The following is a 14052-nucleotide window of genomic DNA, read 5'->3' as shown; positions in this document are numbered from 1 at the left end:
AACCTTTTGCAGTCGTGCCTAACTGCTTAGAGAGGTAGGCAACTGCCCATCGATACGGGCCCAGGTTTTGTGCTAATATTCCCAGAGCAATGCCCTGCTTCTCATGGGAGTAAAGAAGAAACAGCTTACTCGCATCTGGGAGTCCTAAGGCCAGGGCCGACATCAAAGCCTTTTTCGGTAGCTCAAAGGCTCGTTCGGTCTCCTTATTCCACTCAAGGTGTTTCTGCTTAGTGGCTGTCAACGCATACAGTGGTTTAACAAGCAATCCGTAATTATAGATCCACAATCGGCACCACCCTGTCATTCCCAGAAAAGTCCATAACTCTTCTACTGTCTGAGGTCTCCCAGTTTGACATATTGCCTCTTTACAGGCCTGTCCCAAAGGTCTTTGTCCCGCACTAATTTCATAGCCCAAATAATTCACTTTGCCTTGCATTACCTGTGCCTTTTGCTTGGATACCCGGTACCCCTGAAGTCCCAGGAAATTCAACAGACTCGCCGCCCACGTCGTACAATCTTTCTCTGTTTTGGTGGCGATCGGGATATCATCCACATACTGCAACAGCTTCCCCTCCTCAGACGGGGTTTCCCAGGATTCCAAGTCTTTCGCAAACCGATTGCCAAAAACGGTAGGCCTATTCTTAAATCCTTGTGGCAAGGCCGTCCAAGTGAGCTGGGTCTTTCGACCGCTCTTGGGCTTTTCCCATTCAAATGTGAGTAAGTTTTGCCTGGCTTCATGGAGAGGGAGGCAAACGAAAGCATCCTTCAAATCTAAAACACTAAACCAAGTCAATTCAGGTGTTAGTACGGTTAACAGGGTCTATGGGTCGCCGCTACCGGGTAAAGATCTTCAGTTATCTTATTCACCGCCCATAAGTCTTGGACCACCCAATATGACCCATCGGGCTTCCGAACAGGTAATATAGGGGGATTGAATTCAGACTCACACTCTTTTAATAGTCCCAACTGCAAAAATTTTTCTATCACCGGCCGGATTCCTTCTCTGTCTTTCTTCTTTAGGGGATATTGTTTAATTCTTACCAGCTTTTGGCCTTCCTTGATCCTAACTTCAACAGGTGGAGCACTTTTCGCTCTTCCAGGTGCATCGGTAGCCCATACCCCCGGGTACACTTGCTTTAAGATGTCCTCATTAATGATTCCTTCTAGGGGGAGACTGGTTAAGGTTAGGCTCAATATTTGAATATTTTGCTGATCTTTTACCTCCAGAGTAATTTCTCCCTTCTTGAATACAATTTTTGCTCCCAATGGTTCCAACAAGTCCCTTCCCAAAAGGGCCTTTGGGGAGTTCGGCATATATAAAAATTTATGAATGCCCCACTGTTTTCCTAATTTATATTCTAAAGGTTTACAAAACTATGCCTTTTCACTTTGGCCAGTCGCTCCTTTCACCGTGACATAATCATTCCCCGGGGCATCAAAGCCTGATTCAAAACCGAGTATGTTGCTCCTGTATCTACCAAAAATTCTACCTCTTGTTCTGTTTTCCCTAGCTTAATTATAACCAGTGGATCCGCTAGGGTAGATTCCCCAGGTTCTCGTCAGTCTCCCTTCACAGAGGCTACTGTTCTTCCTGTTTGAGCCCTCTGATGCTCCTTGTTCCCTGGGCATTCCCTCTACCAATGACTGAATTTCTTACACAAAGCGCATTGATCCTTGCCCAGTCGGGGCAAGTCTCGTCTAGGCCCTCTTCCCCTTTCTTCCCGAATAACAGCCATTAATTTCCTTTGTCCTTGCCTATATCCTTCTTCTCTGTTACTAAACACCCTCCGTGCTTTTGTGGTACAGAACAGAGATGTAGCAAGAAAGGAAAAAAAAGAAGGGAGGGAGAACAAAGGGAGAGAGACACAAAGACTGAAAGAAGGACAAAGGGATGGCAGAAGAAAAAAATAGTGATAGGCTACAGGACAGAGATGGAGGAGTTCCAAAAAGACACAGGGAGCATGACAGAACGAGAGTGAGAAACAAGGGACAGAGCAGGACAGCACTGGAGGAAAAAACAACTGTCATTGATAGGCTGTGAGAGAGACATGGAGGAAGAGAGAAAAGAGAAGGGACAGCTAGCTGGAGAGGGGGATACAGTTAGAAAGGATGGAAGAGGGAAGGGAACAGAGAGAAATACAGAAAAGATGGCAAGAGGAAGCAAGGCAGAGGGACAGCAATAGAAGAAACAAGGGACAGGGATCTGGACAGATGAAGAAAAAAGCAGGAGAAACATACAACATGATACGGTGGGACAGAAAGTAACACAGAGCGTCAGATGATAATAATGACAAGAGATAGAGAGAGACTATGAAAAGCACAGGAGGTTGGAGAGAGAGAGAAGACATGAATGAAAAGAGTAGAGAGCACCACAAAGGGTCAGGGAAAGAGAAGGACAACAGAATAAAAAAACCCCTCACATATTACACACATGTTATCCACTCATCAAGCCCATTTCAGAGTTACACAGTACCTCAGCCCCTTTAAGAAAAGTAACACATGCGCCCGAGCCCATTTCGGCGCCGCACCACGCCCGAGCCCATTTCGGCGCCGCACCACGCCCGAGCCCATTTCACGGGTCTCTACCTACAGCTCCAATTTCAAAGTTCTGCAATCACTAGAGGAAGGAATGCACCCCCTTTCCATTAACCCAGCAGCAGCTACATTTACCTCAAGGTATCTACAACTCGCCCTTGGATGCCTAATTCCAACAGACACTTTCACTTACTTCAACAGCTAAGTTTACCTATGGGCACTAAACGCCCATGCTTCCCTCTACGCTTCCCTTTGTGATTGCCATTAGTACTGTAATTCCCACAAGGACACATAATTACCTGTCTTTTTTACATTTTATTTTTAGTGCTTCATTTGGTCCATTACTCATTCCACATAGATTCAGCTATGTCAGTATTTCAATCCAATTCTACAATGTACTTTTTCTACAATATATAGAAAAGACTTATGGCCTCACTCGTCAAATATTTGACACTATTAGATTTAGTCCTCTTTTAATCACTATTTTTACAAATACATGTAAACTCCAAAAATTTAGCATTACCTGAAGAAGAAATGCCACTATTTAGTACCTGCAATGCTCTACGGAGTGGTCTTTTCCACATTCCTCGCTCCCATTACATACATCGCTGCACATCCAGAAGTTTTACTCCCTGAGGTGACATTACCGCCATGATCCCTGTTCCCGGGCACCAAACGAGTGACCTCCAATCATCTTGACAGACCGTCCACTTCCACACCTCGACACAAAACCAGAAATTGAAAAATATCATTACATCACAAGCTACAAAGAGCAACCAAATATTTTACAAACCCACCACAGACAAATACAGTTACACTCACGCACTTCACAACCCTGGCCTACTCCATGCTGGCCATCTAGTCCAACTCCCCCCACAAAATCCTCAACTGTCTTCCAAAGACCATCCACCGAACAACATATCTCTCTGTGCTGACTGGCAATTACCAGGTTCCAGGGGAGCGCTCCACAGGAACACCGTTCCCGGGAGCCTTGGAAAAAAAAAAAAAAAAAAACCAAACAAAAAAATCGCCCTGCCTTTGAAAACCCAGGCCCGAGGCAGACCCCAGTCCAAACATTGGCGATCAACATTGCCTCATGGAGCAGCTGGGACCAGGGAAAAGAAAAAATAAATGGGGCAGGGGAGGACACACCAAAAACCAACCCATATCCCAGCTGGGGTTTTTTATTCTAAGTTTGGGGTTTTTTTCCTAATTCCCTGAAAAACATCTCAACTCTACATCCAACCTGAAAGGAAAAAAAAAACCAAAAAGGCTTAACCACAGAACCCTACAAGGTTAGAGACATTCACAACACACCACTCGTTCAGATCACATGAACGCCAGCCCTCACTCTCAACTCATCCATCATACCGTCCACAGGCCTCAAGAGGCCGTCACCCCGTCTGCAGCAGCAGGGGCCTCAAAAAAGCACCCTACCTGCAAAAACCCAGGCCCCAGCCCAACCTCCTTCCAACCAACCTCCCCACAAACTGCCCTTCCGTTACACCAACATTTCAACACGCACCATCATCTCCACCATCCGTGCATTTTCAACCCGATAATTAGCTTTCACAGTGCCACGTGTCACAGTCCAACCTCCGTAGCGCCATGTCACCTAAACGCAAGGTTCCTTCAAGCACCTCTCGTGCCCTGTCATCACCTGCAAAAACAACACACAAAGCTTGTCAACAGACACTTCATCCTCGAGAGAGAAGTCCTCCACCACTCCCCTACCCTGCTTCCCACCTATTCCAAAAATAACACATCCTCACAGCCAGTGTCCTCCATGACACTTGAAAAAACCAGAGCATCACAAACACAGAGCTGTCCCAAAGTTACCGATCGCTCCAAGACCCATCACGCTGCTACTTAGACCTCAAGGCCTTGACCATTTCTAGAGACTTGCCACAAAGCATCTGCATAAACAAGATGAACACCATTGCCCAGTTCCTGCCTTACTCAATGCTAGTTCACAGTCCAATTGCGATCCCCTCAACTCTGCATGCAAAGAGCCCGAAGTCATTAAACCTTCTACGCTGCCTCTACAATGCCATACAAGACACACACAAACATAGAGCCATGTAATTCACATGCAAATGTAATGCCATACAAGGCAGTACTCTTACCTCAGTCAAGGCAAAACAACTCAGAGCCTTGCCATACCAGACAAAACAGAACAGGGCCAATGCAAGAGACTCTCACGTGACAGTCAATACAAGTACAGACCAAAACAATACAAAACCAATACAGAACCATAGAAGGCAAGGCAGTCTCAGGTGGCAATCCATACAAGTACAGAGCACTGCAATACAAAACACAATGCAGGGCCAGGCAATGCGAGACAGTCTCACATGACAGTCGATACAAATACACAACAAAACACCACAGGGCAAAGGCAAATACAGACCAATACAATGCAAGAAAACTGCAAAACACAGCAAAGCAAAGCAGTCTCATAGAGCCACCGGATGCATCTTCCTTCAGAGTCCACCCACGGACTCAACTCCTTACAGTGCTCTGCTGCCTTCCCCCATCGCTCTGTGGGACACATCCTGTCCCTCCACATCTGAAAAAAAAAAACAAACAAACATATTGAATGAGTCACCTGGATGCAGAGCAAGAGCTTCACAACTCCAGAGGTCTTGATTCCATCTACAAAGACCATCTGGAATGCAGCTACAGCCTGTCATTTTAAAAACAACAACAAAAAAAAAACAACACACAACCAAAAAACAAACAAAAAAACAACAAAAAAACCCAACACACACACACCCCTGCCCACTGTAGGGTTCAATTATATGGAACTTAGTTACTGGGCCTGAAAGTAGCTCATGGTCGCAAGAGAGTTCCAGACACCTTTGAAGGCTCTGAACAGAACAAACAAGAAGATAGAAGAAGAAAGATCCCAATTAGAAAAACACAGGTGCACATTCCACGATAAAGGGAACTTGGCACAACCGACCTCAATTCAGGGGCTTATCTCGACCAGTTGGACTAAGACAAGTTTTGCATGCTCTAACATAGCCAATTATATCCTGTGTGTATGCACGTGTACAGAGCGAGTATAACTAACTGTATCTTATGTTTCTACGCGTGGACAGTATCGATGTAACCAATCACCGCTTACGCTTGTGCGCGTGGACACCACATGCTTGCGTGCAGCAGCCAATCAAAGCTTCTAAACAACTTAGAGAGTTGTGTAAGAATGATCAGCTAAGCTCAATAAAGGGGCGACTTTGATCATCATACTGGTGTTCTATCATCCGGGCCCCGCACGGAGTAACCCTAAACCCTACACCCCACCAACCAAAAAAATCCAGGGCCAAACTTGGAGCCCATCACGTGCAAGTCTTAACACCTTAGAGACTCAAATCCGCTTCACTGCCCCTCAACAACCCCTGCCACACGGCTCCAATTGTCTCCGTGAAACACTATCGGCACGGCTATCCGCGCAGGCCGCTGATGGCTACTCGAGCCGAGATGACTGTACAACCCTCGCCTAAACGGTCTAGGCACATCAACGTTTCACCCGTAGACTCTTATCGCTGTTCCACCTACCCCTGACTCCACACCCCCCCAGGCAGAGCAGCTCCAAGCCAAGCACACCGTGTGCAGAACGTCACCACGTGGAACGCCACCAACGAGGTGATTCAACGAGAGAGAAAACTCTCAGCAAGAAGAATGACCCCCGGACGGGAGGCGCCGTCGGGCAAGATGACCTACGGGGCCGCAACCGCGAGGCCAGGAGGCTCCACAGCAGACCCAGAGGAGTCAAACGGAGCGGCCCGTTACAAGACAGCACTGTCAAAACCCAGACGACAGATGCGCCAGAAGCCTGGCGTCGAGACCTAAGGATGTCAGGATGCGGGGAAGAAGTCCCACTCCGAGAAAACGGACGGCTAGAGAGCAGAGCTGCCGATGCAGGCTGAAAAAATGCTGCCATAGAGCACTGACCGGAACCCGCCAAGACCGATCCATGCTTTAGAGCTCCGAGCGCAAGAAAAGAAGCACCCGATTGGCACCGGGCCAATGAGTAAGAGCATTCAAAACCCTAGGGACAGCACCCGAAGCGCATGCCTCGCTCCTCTGGCGCAAAGCGCGACAAGGACATCGAGACCCGAGGAAGGTCTAAGCGCACAAGACAGACTACACAAACTACACGCCACCGCGGACACGGGCTGGAACTGCCCTGCCCGGCACACACGGGTCTCGTGCTGAAAAGCAACCCGCTCCCTTCTCCTGCGCAAAGGCGACTGCTTTGGGACAGCCCTCTCTCCTGCGCTAACTTTAAAACTCCTCCCTGCTATTCCCAGCTTTGTCCCTTCCTCTCAGCCTGGTCCCTCAACTTAGCTTTCAGAGGGCTGAGGGTCCAAATCCATCCTCCACAAAACCACACGGGCTAACTGGGATGTTCCTCAAGGGGAACATTGCTCTTCAACATCTGCAATGAAAAAAACAAACACAAACAAATCAGAAAAGGGAGTAAGCATCCCGCTGGCCAACGCCAACTACTTCCCCAACTCCCCCCTCCTCACAAGTGCCACCGTGTTTACTTCCCCGCTCATTCCAGACTCAGACCCTGCAGCCATCATCACTCGTGGTATCTAAGGTACCGAGAGAAACCACGTTAGCGTGGCACTCGTGAGAAGCCATCGGCCCCACGCTCCTCCTCGCTAATCCACAGCTCACCTGAAACGCTCATCCAATTCAAAGATAGCCCACACAGCACCTCCACAACAGAAGGTAAAGGCTGAACCGAGCAGCCCCACAATACTTTGCTATTCAACACCGACCCGGCCGACGACCGCCTCACCTTCTCGGACCGCTCACCGGCATGCAGCTTTTCGGGAGACCTTATAGCAGACTTCACGGTACGTAAAGGGTGCCTATAAGAAACCTGCAGAGGGACTTTTTACAAGGGAGTACAGCCATAGGACAAGGCGGTAACGGCTTTAGTCCTAAGGAGGGTACATTTAGTTTAGGCGTTAGGAAGACGTTTCTCACTAGGGGTGGCGAGGCACTGGAACGCGTTGCCCAGAGAACCTGCGGATGCTCCCTCCCTGGAAGCATTCAAGGCCAAGTCAGATGGGGCTTTCAGCAACCTGGTCTTGCGGACGGCGTCCGTGGGGGAGGGCTGGAACTAGAGGATCTTTATGGTGCCTTCCAACCCAAACCATTCTACGATTCTATGACATTCAAATCCAACTGCAAAACTCCTCTGAGAAGGGCTGGTGAACCCTCCTCCCTTTCCCCAGCAGTCCCAAAACTTAAGAAACCCCTTTTCTTCTCCTCAACTGTCAGGAAAGGAACCCCACTGCTTCCTGACACCTCCTGCCCTCAATCTGCACTCCTGAACCCCCTTCAGTGGCTACTCCTCAAGAGCCGCTCTTCTGAGCAACATCCCAAATTCTGGGGGCACCCCCTAACCTACAGCTCCCCAGAGACTCTGAGCTCTGCTACATGCCCACAAAAGAAAGTCAAGTCCCAAGCCTTGTAATCTACGAGGGGCCTGCCACCAGCTGCAAAGATTCTAAGGACAACGTGGCATTCTGTGGGCAATGAGGAAAGGCACCCCAAACCCTGAAGGGCACTGTGCCTCACGGCCCTTCTGCTTTCATCAGTAGTACTAAAACTCCATATACAAATACATACAAGATGCTCACCCTAACCCCTGCTAAACAATGTCACCATCAGTCCCGTTAAGAGACATAACAACTTACACAGCAGAACTGTTAAAAACCCAACGTTCCTTCTTCAATAAAGTTGGGAATTGCAGGAAAACACAATGCATGAAGAATAAAAAAAAAACCAAACAACAAAAAAAAACCCCAAACAATGCATACTATTAAACCATCTTTCTACCCCTGAACTGATGCAGAAACTGACACTAGGCCTAGTAGATGTAGAAATAGAACGTATGTTTAGTCTCAGTGTATTGCTAAATAAAAGACTCAGGAATTTGTTAGAAGGTTAACAACTGCCTCTGTAAGTTGATTTACGTAGACAAGCCAAGGACATAAAGCACAAGATTCCTGTGTCTGTAATATAAGACAAAATAACATGCCCTCTTTGAGGAGGTATTCTGTTTGATAAGAAAATATGTTCTGTCTCTTGTGGTGACTGAGCCAAAAGCTAGGTGATAAGCAGAGAAGTTGTTTGTGGGGCCCAGAAGGGGATCGTACTGCGCAAACTCGTACAACAAAGTTCAAACAGCGGACAAGTGAGGAAGACTATGGAAGACCACCAGAGGACTCCAGAAGACCAACGAAGACCTTCAACACGCATGCATAAAGGACATTTACGTATGCTAATGACTTCTCGGAAAATCAATGAATATGTATATTATTTCTCAGAAATTTTATGAATATGTATGTAAGGCAGGTATTTAACCTATACAATTAGTCCCAGCCAGAAAGCACATTTGGAGGAGCGATCCTCCGTTCTTCCAGCGCTGCAATAAAGAATACTTAACTCCATCACTGAATGCTCATTTCGAGAAACAGAACACTCGAAACAAAATTACTGACCTGAAAAAAAGAAAGGGGGAAAAAAAAAAGCTGCATACAAGTGTGTCGTGGTTTCAGCCCAGCCGGTAACAAAGGACCACGCAGCCGCTCGCTCACTCCTCCCGCCCCCCTCCGGTGGGATAGGGAGGAGACAGAGGAGAGAAAAGGAAAAAAAAAAAAAGGAACCTCAAGGGTTAAGATAAAGGCAGTTTACTGGGACAACACAAAACAAAATTGCAACAACAACAACAACAACGGTACTAACGAAAGAGTAAACAAAAAGAGTGATGCACAGTGCAACTGCTCACCACCTGGAACCCAACGCTCCACCACTTCCCCCACCGAAAGTCGAGCGCTCCCCGGGCCCGATCCCCATTTATATACTGAGCATGATATCACATGGTATGGAATAGCTGCTTGGCTAGTTCAGGTCAGCTGCCCCAGCTATGCCCCCCACATCCCAGGTTCCTGTAAAAATTAACTCTATCCCAGCTGAACCCAGGACAAAGTGTTACTTTCTACCACACATGCTGCTGAACCTTGACTGGTCCTGAAGCTCTTACCTCAGGCAGACACCTCTTCCCAAAGGGCTGAGCCAGCTCAAAAGCTGCAAAGCACTCAAGGAAGAACTGAGCACCAACACCAGAGAAACCCAGGAGCACAATGAGCTCCCTCAGCAGAGCCTGTGGCTCAAATACCCCCGAGCCCCCGCCCACCACCCTTAGCACAATCCCCTGGGAAAGGGGAAGGGCAAACCACCAGCAGCTATAAAGTCAGCTGGAGGAGCAGCAGCACTGTTCTCACCTGCCTTAAATTTACAGCAAATGAGACCCTGAACAGAGAAAGTGACCCTTACTGACAACGATGATACCTGCTCCTGTGCTACAGCTACACCTATTGCATCAGCAATGGGACCAGGTAGGGAATTCAACTTAATTTGTCTGGGGCCTAGATAGAAAACAATAGATGCCCTTCCAAACTAGGTAGGAAACTAGCTCATTAAATGCAATGACAATGTTGTTATCAAAAATGATGTGCTTTAGTTTCCTATAAAAAAGCCAAAACACTCTGGGGTTATGCTTCATTTCTAGCAAGACTGTGCATACCTCCTTACTTCTACCAGAACTACCTTCTGGATAGGAACGAATCAAAAAGCAGAATTAGATCCCTTAAGAATTCCGTCTCCAAAATATCTCTGGTTGCAAAACAAATTATTTCCTGTGAATAGCCAATGATGCAGAGTCCCCCTGAGCATGTCTCCAGCTGACTCCCTTAACAGAGGTACAAGAGCCCCAAAGCACAAAAGACACCAAAAAAACCCCATGGAAATACACGGGGGGGACCAGGCAGCAGCCATGCCCTACAAGGACAGGCCAGGGCAGGGCAGGGGGGCAACAACACCCCCTGCAGTCATGCAGGAAAGGGTCAGCAGAAGCCACACCCCCGCGGTTTGGGGTGGGGGGGAGGGGGGCTGCAGCCACAAATGACACCAAGAAAACATGGAACTTCAGGGATACACAGCGGGTGGGGGGAAGGGGGTGATGCCCCCACCAATCGGCATGGGAAAAAACTCACAGGGAAGGTGGGTTAGATGGCTAGTTTGCGGTGGTAAGATATGTGCACAAGAACATGCACAGGCTGGGGGGGGTCATGCATGAGGTTTACCTTCACCAGGGGCTCCACCCAGGTAATCCAGAGTAGGTAACCTCATCTGGGATAATCTGCAACAGCAATTCCGCTCTGGGTTCTTGACCCAACACCAGATAATCCACACTGCCTGCCCCATGGAGGGGGTGCTTCCCACAGGATGGGGCATCTGTTGAGCATCACCACACCCTTATGACAACACATCTGAAAAATTAAAATCACAACTGTATTTCAGCATATTAAGAAAATAACACCAAATGAGTAGAGGAATTCCAGCAAAGGGAGAGGCTAGCAGCTGCCCTAATTAGGACTCGAGCTAAACAGGTCAGCTCACAATGCAACACTTCCTTTAAAATGTAGACTGATGAAAACTGGTTTGCTGTTAGATAACTGTATAAGTGAGATTTGATAAATGATCATGTATTAACATTATTGTTGAAACAGTAGACAAAGGGTACCTGGGGACATAATTACAAAAGTGTAGTGAAGTGACTAACTAGTAATTATTCATAAGTTTTGCAGTTCTTTGCTCTTATGACTAGATGTTCCTGTACGCTAAATGAGAACAATGCTGAAACTGACCACATGTGATTGAAACTGCATTAAGCTTCAAGATCAAAGAACAAGGACAAGAATAAAGACTTCGAGGACAGCCAGCAAGAACTTCAAATAGGTCGGTGGTCGCAAAAGCAGCCCTTCATCTCAAATGGATCCTTCATTGCGCATGATCGGATGTAGGCAGTACTATGATAATCGGTTGCCGTCGTTTTTATGTATATGTGTACTAATCTGATTAATAAGCAATTAGTTATTCTATATAACCTGTTTGTGCTAAAGCTGTGGCATGCACACTAGGTGAAACTATCCCCCGTGCATCCAGCACTGCAATGAAGAATGCCCGCTTTCTAAAACTCCAAAACGAGTCTTAGGGAGTTTCTTTGACCAGCTTTTCAGTATCAGAGGTACAAGGGAGGAAAGAAAAAAAAAAAAAAAAAAGAAAAAATGGGCAGGGGTGTGGGAAAGAGAAGGGACCAGGGGAGGGAGGGGCAGGGAGGGACCAGAACGCCGAAGAGGGGAGACGGGGCCCCGAGGGCCCAGGGCTCACCACAGCTCTTGTTCTTGGCACTGCCAGGAGAATTTGCCAGTTCAGATGCTTCTTTCTGCTCCTCTCCCGCTCCCCACCTCTTCTGTAACTCCGGCAGCACGGCCATCCTCCCCCTAGGAGTAACACAGGTCTTGCAAGTCGAGGCTTCCTAGGCACGGAGCCTCGCTCGCTCGCACGCTATGTGGCCGTGCGGCATACGGACCCTGCGGTGCACCTCAGCAAGCCCCAGGGTCTGCTGTATCCCTCTGCATGTGGCATCAGGGTTGCAGGAGCGACAGCAGCCAGGCAGCAGACGCTGGCGAGAGATTTACAACAAAAAATAACGCCTGGTTCAGGTGACAGCCTGAAGGCAGGCCACAAGAGACCCAAAGCTGCTTCGTGCCGGAGGGGCAGCTCTGTTCGGCAGGAAAGGCCGCGGCCCAGCGCACCAGATGCGAGCGGCCCACCTGCAAGCTAGCGATACCCCGGCGACCCTGGGGCTCGGTCGGGGTGGGCACCTCCGTGCTATCAGAACACTGCTCTCCTAATCCTGCACGCACGCAAGGCTTCTTGCGCGGGGCTTGTCTCTTATCGAAAAGACGCTGCACAGTGTTACTTACCGCCCTGCCCTCTGGCGTGCAAAGTAATCAGACGTGAGGCAGGGAAAGCAAAGAGGCCTGTCGGGATATTAGATGTCCTCAGCAGAGGACCATAGAGCCCTCGAGGTTCCATCTTTGCTCCCTACAGGAGCGTGGCTCCGCACTCCTTGCCGCTCCTGCCAGCAAGCGTCACAATTGCCCTTTGCCGCCTGCAACACGGCCCCAGTACTGCCGCTTACAGAGCGAGAGGTGCTCGCTATAAAGCGGCGATGAAGAACAAGGACGGCCCGTCGAGATGGCAGGAGGAACACAGAGAGCCTCCAGCATTAGCCAGGCAGGGCTTGCAACTCACCTCGTGTCCTGGTTTAACGCCAGCCGGCAACGAAGGCCCACGCGACCGCTCACTCGCTCCCCCGCCCCCAGCGGGACGGGGAGACAAGCGGAAAGGGCAAAAGTGAGAAAACTCGTGGCTTGAAACAAAAACAGTTTAATCATCATGAAAAAGAAACAACAACAACTTGTAAGGAAAAGAAGGAAAAAAAATTACAGAGAACATGGTGCAGGCAGCACACCAGGGGTCTGGAGCCTGATGGATGATGGGGGGTGGTGGTGTGGAATACGGAGGAGGGAAAGGAGGGAGGCAGGGCAGGAGACAGGAGAGCAGGGGGCGCAGGGGGAAACAACTCACATGGGTTAAAAACTCGTGTGGGTGAAGGGAGTGGGCTGGAGCAGGAGATGGGGGTGTGCATGGGGGAGACACGGACATAGTGGGGAGGGTAGGTGAGGGTACAAAGGTGCATGGGGGGGTACTAAAACCAGATGTGCTGCTTCACAGAAATACGGTCCCACCTGAATTCAGTAGTAGGCTTTCTTCTGCGCTTAAACATTAATCAGGCATTTAAAAGCTTCAGTAGACTTGCAAACTGAAACCTCTGACAATTTACGTAGTCTTCCAATTTCTGATATCCAGGATACGTGAAAATAAAACTCTTAATTCAACAGTTTTCACTGAGAATGATATGTGTTAACCTAAATCACACAAAGTGAATAATATCATGTTAGCCATGTAGCCTTTATTAAGAGGTTGAAATTACCTTCTCGGGATCGTTTAAGCTTCTAAGCGTAAAATAATTAGTGTAGCTTACAGATGTGGAAGAGAAATCTTTTGGTATCATAACCAAAGTAGTCTTCTCCTCTATGAATGGCAACACAATCTGTAATACTGCATCGACACTTCAAAACCCATTCTGTCCCCTTTTGTCATCCAATGTTGTCTTTTAGATATTTCAAGAAATTCCTTCATTGTCTATCCCATAAAATGAGAAGTAGATTATTACGGAAGAGCTCCACAGATAAAAAGTTAATGCATTAGACTAGCTGTGATATAAAAATCACTGGAGATATATTTATGTGTGATGTTCTGATGAATTATCTAGTTGTTTACAATTGCTAGGACTTCTCTCAGCGGTAAATCACTGGCAATGTGCACGAACACAAGAAACTCTTCATGGGGCACATTCATCCTTTATGCAGTTAAATGAAGTTTTTAAATCACAAAAAGATTTAGCTGTTACACAGTCTGTGTAAATTACATGATAGTAACCCAAACCACAAGACCATGTCTCTCCTACTTTGCTCTGTTGCAGAAGAATCTCAGCTTGCAAAGCAGATCAGTTTTCTG

At 47.9% G+C, this 14052-nt stretch overlaps 1 protein-coding gene across 10 annotated transcripts in view; it reads right to left on the bottom strand.

The window, feature by feature from the left end:
* The window catches only part of LOC126036746 (electroneutral sodium bicarbonate exchanger 1-like), a 296967-nt gene that overhangs the window by 258459 nt on the left and 24456 nt on the right, over positions 1 to 14052 (bottom strand). For 6 of the 10 annotated variants that reach the window (XM_049796767.1, XM_049796761.1, XM_049796764.1 and 3 more), the window contains exons 1-4: positions 13221 to 13933; positions 11794 to 12841; positions 10707 to 10892; positions 5031 to 5101 (exon numbers count right to left, since the gene is read on the bottom strand). The gene's annotated coding sequence lies outside the window, so the exon portion shown is untranslated. Of the gene's footprint in view, positions 1 to 5030; positions 5102 to 5348; positions 5595 to 10706; positions 10893 to 11793; positions 12842 to 13220; positions 13934 to 14052 lie in introns of those variants that run through there. The other 4 variants (XM_049796762.1, XM_049796766.1, XM_049796772.1 and 1 more) reach the window with 4 other exon arrangements.

This window comes from Accipiter gentilis, unplaced genomic scaffold, assembly GCF_929443795.1.
Source record: "Accipiter gentilis unplaced genomic scaffold, bAccGen1.1, whole genome shotgun sequence".
NCBI lineage: Eukaryota > Metazoa > Chordata > Aves > Accipitriformes > Accipitridae > Astur > Astur gentilis.
The sequence above is the reverse complement of the archived record's forward strand: the minus strand, read 5'-3'. Positions and strand labels throughout refer to the sequence as shown.